Raw genomic sequence first — 8,458 nt, 5'->3', positions numbered from 1 at the left:
AACAGCTGGAATAGTCATTAACTCATTAGTTCACATTTAGACAATGCACAATTATGACAGCTCATATTTCTAAGACAGTGATTGATTTATGACCTTGCCAAAACCCACACTGCTATAATGAGCAGAAGCTTTAATTAGCTTAAAGACGGGCAGGGCTACCCCCGGACAGAAGCAGAGCAGGTAGCAGCATTTTCCTCTGCACAAGCAGCCTGGCTTCTTCCTCAGAGATTCAGGGAACCCTGGGCAGGTCTCTCCTTGTCTCCTTTCAAGGGCAGAAATGATGTGTCCCAGCACATGCATGGTTCCTGCTGGGCAATTTGTGGGAGCGGTGCCACTGGCCCAGTTGCCCACACTCACCAAAGACAAATGCAAGACTGAACCAGCTCCTCCACCCCTGGGAAGGAAGGCACTTTTCCAGAAAGCAGCCAAACAGCATCTGCAATTTGACATGTTACACTTATACAATACTTTCTGTGCTTATTAACTAATTATTGAGTGTTTAATAATCAGACAATATTTATAAACTAGTAATTCATTACTATTTATATACTTGTAAGTTGATTATTCAACACATACTCAATATTAAACTATGCTACTTATAATCAAGTGATGACAGCAATTTATCTACAACCATGTCAAGAGCTCCCTCTGCCATGACAGTGAGTAGGAGTTGCACTCCTACCTCCATGAAGGTGGTAGGAGCCAGGCAGGATCAGGCAGCACATGGGCAGTTGCCCAGCACAGGCCTTTTGCCTCTGCATTGGGCACATATCCAAAATATGCAGGAATATGAGTGGTGTGTTTCATTTTTATGAAGGTACTGTTGCCCTTACCAGTGTGACTTTCCAGTACCATTAAAATTAATAAGATGTTGATTAGCAAAGCAACAAGGAATAGCAGTAACTCTGGTACTTCTCAGCTTTTCAGTTTGCAGTCTCATATCTAGCAAACTTAAAAGTTGACTTAATCTAAGACTATTGTGTAGTGTAAGATATTGTTGCATCTATCAACACAGTGTAAAAATTTTAGGGAAGTGCAGGCTATGACAAATGCCATTTGAATCATTACTTAACTACACAATAAAGCCACAGCATTTTTACATTTTACATAGTTGCTTAGGTATAACTAAGAGTGTGAAGCTGAATATGCAAGAAGAATACATGAAAGCTCCTGTGCAAATTCTAATTAATAATGATGGCCTGCTGCAGAGGCTAATCACAATAATGAGAACCAGATAACAGCCCAGGAAGCCCAGTTAAAATGTAGGAGAAGACTGCAACTTCAAAAAACTAATAGTATTTGTAATTGGAAAAAGCCCCTGGCAATCCAAAACAAATGCCCAAATAATGAAACAAATGAAGACACTGACAAAGTATTCAAACTTCAGGAGCAGATAGTCTTACAAAATGATTCTGTAAGTCTCCATCAACTTCTAGGAAAATGCTCTAAACCCAAGCACTTTCATGGCGTACAGGGGCTCTCTGGTTTGTTGTACCTCCGTAGGATTACACTCTACAAGCCAACATTTTAAAAGAAGCAGCTGAACCTAGTCCTCAAGCTATTGATTTTAGTCATGTTCTTTCAAGAAAGTGTATGTAAGTACTGGAGAAATCTCTGAGGGGAGAATAATTAATAGTAAAATGTTGATTCTTCTGTAGTAGAAGAAATGTTGAAGGAAAATGGTTGTTTTGGGCAAACTCTGGCCAGCAGCTTAGCCCCACATACCTGCTTGCTCAGAATCAGAAGAGTAAAAGTGAAAAAACTTGTGGCTTGAAATAAACTCAATTAATAGCTAAAGCAACACCATGGAAGGAAAGCAAAACAGGGAATTCATTCACTACTTTTCGGGGTGGGTAGGTGTTCAGCCACACCCAGCAGGGCAGAGCTCCACCATGAGTGATACTTGGAAAGACAAATGCTGCATGTCACCTCTTTCCTTCTTCTTCCCCCAGCTTCTACTGCTGACCATGAGGACATGGTATGGGATATCCCTTTGGTCAGTTGGGGTCAGCTGCATTCCCTCCCAACTTCTCATGCACCCCCATCTTACTCAGCAGCAGGGCAGTGTGAGAGGCAGAAAAGGCCTTGATGTTTATAAGCACTGCTCAGCAGTAGCTAAAATGTCCCTGTGCTATCAACACTGTTTTCAAAACAAATACAAAATATAACCCTTCTAAGGTACTATGAAGAAAATTAACTCTATCCTGGCCCAAACTAATAAAATAGTAGAAGATAATCTTACCTATTTATAACTGAGGCTTAAGTGTTGCATTTCATGTTTCCCGAGGCTGACACTACAGCACATGATTATAAGTCTCAGGTTAAAAGCTTCCTGCGAGGGAAAGGAAGATGGCAAAAATCTGAGCCTAAATGTAACAATTTCAACTTTAAACATTATCTTTTTGTTGTTATAGGCCAGAGATGGAACAAAAAAATAACAAACAACCTCGTGAACAGCAGTTTAAGAATAATAGCTAATAAACTAAATAAAAGAATTAAAAACCCCACTTCTGAGTATGCTGTTAACATCTGATTCCTATGGAGTAAGAACTGAAATAGTCATTAACACTAGTTTTATCTTATTTTTAAATGTCTTCAATAAGTATTACAGGAGAGCAAGTAGTTAATTCCACCACATAAATATTAACAAGTACTCACTGCCTAACTTTGCTTTAATGATTTCCATTTTTACATATTTATATGAGGAGGAAAAGGTGCAACACTTAGTTTATGGCCATGACTGAAGTTATGGAAGGAAGAAAATAAGGTGTAAATTCAAGTGTCTCAGAGTCCATAAAAGAGAAACTCTGTTTCTGCCCACTATTAAATATGATCAAAATGACCTGATCGTGAATATGTTTGTGTAGAAATTGTCAAATATGTATGTAAGTCTCTGTAGATATAATTTATGTATTTGCAAATGATATTTGAGTTGGAAGAAAGAAGTGATTCAATTAAATCCAAATGTTTCTCACATGCAATCTGGTAAAGTATAATTTGTTATCATTAAGCTATCTCTGCAACTTCAGAAGTGAGAACTATACTTTCATGTCTTTCAGAAAAACGTTATAGAAATTAATGGTCCTTAAATAGGTAAAAGGAGTAGGTAATAACAGATTAAAAGCAGTACTTGGCAGAGAGAAGAGCTTCCTCAATTAGAGATGTCAAAAAACCCTAAATTTGTAGTATGTGGGCATATAACTTTATGAGAAAGTGTTATGAAATGACTAACCAGGTAATTGTAAAAATATAAAGTTATTCTATTCCTTTTCTGCATGCCAGCCGTTATTTTCCCATCCTTTGAGCCAGATAGTAAAATGTGTAGTATGTCAACTTTGCAGTATGACCAGTCTGAAGTTGCCACCCTCACTGTACCTACATTAGAAGAGACTCCACCAGTGACTGAACCTGTGGGAATCTGTGAACAAAAGGGGAACACTCAGCACTGTGCCCTCAGGGACAAAACTGTTTCTAGGAAGTTACTCTGGGTTATCCACTGTGCCAAAATGTTGGTCTGCCGATTACAAGACATGGTAACCTCCCAATAGTGCAACTCGTTCGGGCCTCTCAGCTGCACAGCTGTTGCATTTGGCCTTGTACCCTGTTGTAAACTGTCAGTAACATCTGCCACAGTGTGAACTGTATGTTGATGGTTGTGTTACTGCATCCTGGCTGCTGTGTGTGCACAGTGTGAGCTTTCATCCTAGCAGTGAGCAAGAACAGGTCAGTGGGTGGGCAGTAAGGCTGGGTGTTGTCAGAGCGTGCTGTGCTAGGGTCATTCCCACTGATGAGCTGTGCAGGTCTTTGACCTGTGCCATGTGCTGTGCATCTCCCCTTGGAGTCTCACCACCTTGTGCTGACAGATACTGAAGGCTGCACATGCTGGTGTTGTCATTAAAGTAAGAATTGTCCTTTCTGGTCTGGTCTGGTCCTACGAGTTTACACACTTGTGTTAGGGAGCAAACAGAGTTTACAAGATACAGAAGATATACTAGTAGCTAATAGGTAGCCAATAAGTACTTCCCACCAATGCACCTGCACAGACCTTAACAGCCAATTAGTGCTGCAACTTCTGTGCTGATAAAGCACAGTCAGCAAGATTAGCCTTATAGGTGAGAGAAACCAATTGCAAGATTGAGCAGGACCTGATGAAACTAGGATGCTTTTCAAAAGTCTTAGCAGTTGACTTTCAATTTACAAAGATCTCTTTTATAGCATGTATTCAGGTCTGGTTTGTGTGTGCATGCCCTTCTTTTCTAAGAAGCCTTAACTCAGAATAATATAGTCGGAGGAACCTGAGTATGGCTGGCACAGGATAGAAAACATTGAATCAAAACCTGCCACCTAAAGAGTATTTGATACACCAAATCACCAGCAGCCCAGAAATTCAAATAGGAAGATCTGATAAACCTGACCAAAAATCCCGCAAAATTCAAGTTTTCTCATGCCAGGGCCAGGACTACCTGGTATTACCAGACGAATATGAAATGAAGCAGGACTTCCTCCTGTCTGGGTCTCAAGGAGTTTCATTTTGGCGTGCAGATGGACTGCAAGGAAGCTGCAACAAAACCAGTGAAAACAAAACAAAAAGTCTTCACCTGCACAATGCCTATTTTCGATATAATAAAAGTACTAAAAATGAGAATTTTTACAGATTTCTTTCTCAAGACCTCTCTTCAACTTTCTGCATACAACAGACAATCTTCAAACTCTCAGGGTCAGGAAAAACTCCTTAAGATTTTTGCATATAAAAATGTTTCCTGAGTTAATTTGAAAGGAAAGTGTCAAGAGTATTTCAAAGCAGACTGTTGATTATTAGAGAAATTGCCAACATTTTTTAATTCCATTTTCATTTGACAGCCCCTTGAGTGCTACTGAGCTAGGTTCCTTTTCAGTAAAACAAAACCATTCACTGAAGCGCAAAGATGAACATCAGCTTCCTGGGAAGGTTAAGCCAGATGGAGTGGTGGACATAGACACTGCCTGTCAGACTGCAGATGAGAAGTTTAAGGTGGGATGTCCCTGCATTTGGCTTTGAGGATCTCAGGCAACTAATACTTGAGTTCAGAGAAAAAATTATGGCGTAGTAAGAGTAACATTTTTTGGGTGAAATTCCCAAGTATTATTCATTACATGGATTTCTCAGTTCTCTTGTCACTTGGGCTGTAGTCAGTCAGATTCCGCCTACTTTCAAACATATTTAGGATCAGTATTTCAGCTTCAAGAAGTAGCTGAAATGCTATCTATTCGCTCCAACAAACACATGAATGTGTTCGATATCCATTCTATGAAACACATCCGCCACCCTGTCTTCATAGTAGCTCTTTGTGGGCCAAACTAACCACAAGATTCTTTTCTTATTTTCACAACCTCAAAATAATACCCCGAAAGGAAAAGCTCAAGGAGCTAGTCAGAACCTTATTTCTTAAATTTTTATTGTTATTAGGCTTAGCTATCCTCCCCCCCCCCAATTATCCCAGTAGCTGTTTTGTCACAGCAAAGATGTCCAAAGTTACTGATGTCATTCTTCAATACCTAGAAAACCTGAATATCTCTTTGGTGCCTCTAGCACTGCTGAAGGAGGTAAATATCCCTTCAAAACTGTGCCCCACCAAAATACTCTAAGAAGTAGCCGTGAGACAAGAGGCTGATGAAGAGTTGCTTTATGTAAATGTTGCAGTCTGTGATGCAGTGAGATGTTCACGAGGGGAAGTGGAGGGGCAAATAGCAATTTCTTCACTCTCGTGACCAGTGACAGGACTAAAGAACACAGCATGAAGCTGAGTCAGGGGAGGTTTAGTTTGGATATCAGGAAAAGGTTTTTCACCTGGAGGGTGGTTGAGCACTGGAACAGGCTCCCCAGGGAAGCGGTCATAGCACTAAGCCTGACAGAGTTCAAGAAGTGTTTGGACAATGCTTTCAGGCACATGGTGTGATTCTTGGGGTGTCCTGTGCAGGGCCAGGAGCTGGACTCAATGATCCTGGTGAGTCCCTTCCAACTCAGTATATTCTATGTTTCTATGAACTAACCACTTAGGCAGACTGCAAACAAGTAGAAATGTCTCTCCTGTTCTGTACTCAGACAGGCAGTGGGTTACCTCTCCAGAAAATTAGTTGTCCCCCACAGGTCGTATTTCCTGTCTGCCAATAGGCATCCAGGTGCAGGCAAAATGAATGTCTAAACTATTTCTAGCTATTATCCTAGTGCTGGGCACATGCAGAATCACAAGGCATCATATTTGCAGCAGTCCAACTCTGTTGTTTCCCCTTCTCCCACCAAAAAATAGCCAACCACACTCTCATGTTGAAGAATACAAATCAGGATCTATATTTAACTCCTCTCCCATGTGTATCTATGAAGGCATTACCTGTTTGAGGTGCAATTGGGTAGGTCATCTAACTTGTCTACCCCAATTATTTTTGCTTCTGCGTTTGTGCACCACTTTAAAACTCTTTCTTGATTTTACTGTATGAGATATGACACAGAAGGAATCTGTCAGGCTTTGACCTTTCTAGAGGGATGCCTGTGTGTCTTCTAGTTTATGAAGGCAACTTTTTCAATGTGAGAGGCCTGAACAAGATGGTGAACTTTGACGACAGGTTGCTACAAAGAGCGTATGATTTGTAGGGTGTCATGGCAGTTTAATTCTCAAAGTTGAGGGGATTTTCTTGCTAGCAAAACCTGCTTTCTTGTCTGACATGTGGGTTCTATGGACTTGATGCTGAAGACATTGAGTTGTACTCTCAAAAGGACTTACGCATTACTGCTAGGATTTTTTTCTCTTAATGATTTAAGTGTCTAAATTCTATTTTTGAAGTGATTTAGGCCAGAGTCAGGGAAGTATTTTAGAATCCAAAGTTATAAAGTAGCTCAGTAGAGGGATTATCAAAACAGCTCATATATGCTTTCAAATCTCCACCACTGGGACCATTTTGAAGAAATGCACTTGCCAACACCCTTGGGTTCCCTATAGTTTTCAAAAATTCAAGAATTCCTAAGTAAGGAAGGGTTTATTTGAATATACAGCACTGAAACAAATATTCTCTACAAGCAGCAGAATATGGTTGTGATTTGAAAAGGGGAGGGGAAATAAGGTTTATTTTTTACAAAAATATGAAAACTTTAATGCAAAATATAAATTAATCTCTTTAAAATAGATAAACTAGTCTCTATTCTTCACTTCTCTTCCCATGGACTCTTGGGGGAAAGTAATGATTGACACAGCTAGGCAGGGAGGAATTGTACCTGAAGGCTGGGTAGCCAAGGAGGCAGGATGGCCTCCAAAACCAGGCAGCATGTGACCATGACATGTTATTGCCCACATCAGACCCAGAGAAAAAAAATCCCTGCAGCTTCCAAATCTGTGATACACCCCTCTTCCCCATGAGAGTCAGACAGCTCAGCCAGGCACTAACTGGCTGTATTAGTGTGGGGCTGTGTGGTGGCATTGCCCTCCTGTGCCATTTAATGTCTCCTGCTTTGAGTGCTTCACCAGCACTACAACATGCAGGTATTTGGGCTTGGCATTTGGGCATGACTTCTGTTCTCCACTTCAGGTTTTTGATACTTGAAAGTCTCAGCCTGTTCTGCTAGCAGCAACTCTTTGAATTGCTTATACATGCATTAATGGAAATATCTATCAGTTGTGACTGGAAAAAGTGCTGTGCTAAGTGTTAGAAGAGCCAGTAAAAACATGTCCATGTATTTTTAGTCACCCTGGGATTAATTCCCAGTCAAGTCTTTGTTTACAATGCTATATTTACATGGAACAGCCATGTGAAATAGGGATATTCCTCCTGACAGCTGCTCGGCTTTCCTCAAAGCAGTGCAGAGAGGGATTGCTTCAAAATCATACCTGCTGCATTTCTGTCTCCCTCCAAACACCATCACAGGTGCAAAGGTGACAGCTGCCCCAGTGCAACCCCTCTGCTTCTCACAGCTCACGTTGGTAGGCTGGGGACACATGTTGCCATCTCCTGCCAGGAATGCCCCAGACAGAGACCTCAACCCTACCCCTGGGGAGACATGGTCTAGATGTTGCCCCATCACTCACCTCTCAGCACTATGAGGCTTGCAAACAGTGTGTCCCTTCATTCATCTGAGGGAAGCCACTTGTTTTAAGGTGTGTTCATCGGCCTGCCCATGCTCTCCACGATGTTCATTTAGGACACTGTCATTTCCTAGAGCAGAAGACAAAAATAAATTGAGTGTATCAGCAATAAACATGACATCTTATGAAACTGCTGATCTTCATTTTACATATCTGAATTTTTAAAAGCAACTGCTATTTGCTATTTTTAAAAGCAACTGCTATTCCTGTTAAGTTCTGATCTCTGAGCCCCCTTTGATCTCATTCACAGGCTTGGTGTGCAGGAACAGTTTCTTTCAATCTTTCCTGACTGCAAATACGAGGTCAGAGACTCTTCTAGCCATCTCATTTCCAGAGAGGCAAAACTA

The 8,458-nt window shown here is 40.8% G+C and overlaps 1 long non-coding RNA gene across 1 annotated transcript; it reads right to left on the bottom strand.

Annotated features, from left to right (window-relative positions):
• Positions 1-295: 295 nt before the first annotated feature.
• Positions 296-8,163, bottom strand: LOC108504400. Its single transcript, XR_001877095.1, has 3 exons — positions 8,055-8,163; positions 2,243-2,332; positions 296-436 (listed from the first exon to the last, which is right to left on the bottom strand). It is a non-coding gene; the product is annotated as an uncharacterized LOC108504400 (long non-coding RNA).
• Between the last annotated feature and the right edge of the window lie 295 nt (positions 8,164-8,458).

The sequence above is a fragment of the Lepidothrix coronata genome, unplaced genomic scaffold (genome assembly GCF_001604755.1).
Source record: "Lepidothrix coronata isolate B3197 unplaced genomic scaffold, Lepidothrix_coronata-1.0 Scaffold162, whole genome shotgun sequence".
Lineage (NCBI taxonomy): Eukaryota > Metazoa > Chordata > Aves > Passeriformes > Pipridae > Lepidothrix > Lepidothrix coronata.
Note: the sequence above shows the minus strand (reverse complement) of the source record. Positions and strands in the feature narration are given on the sequence as shown.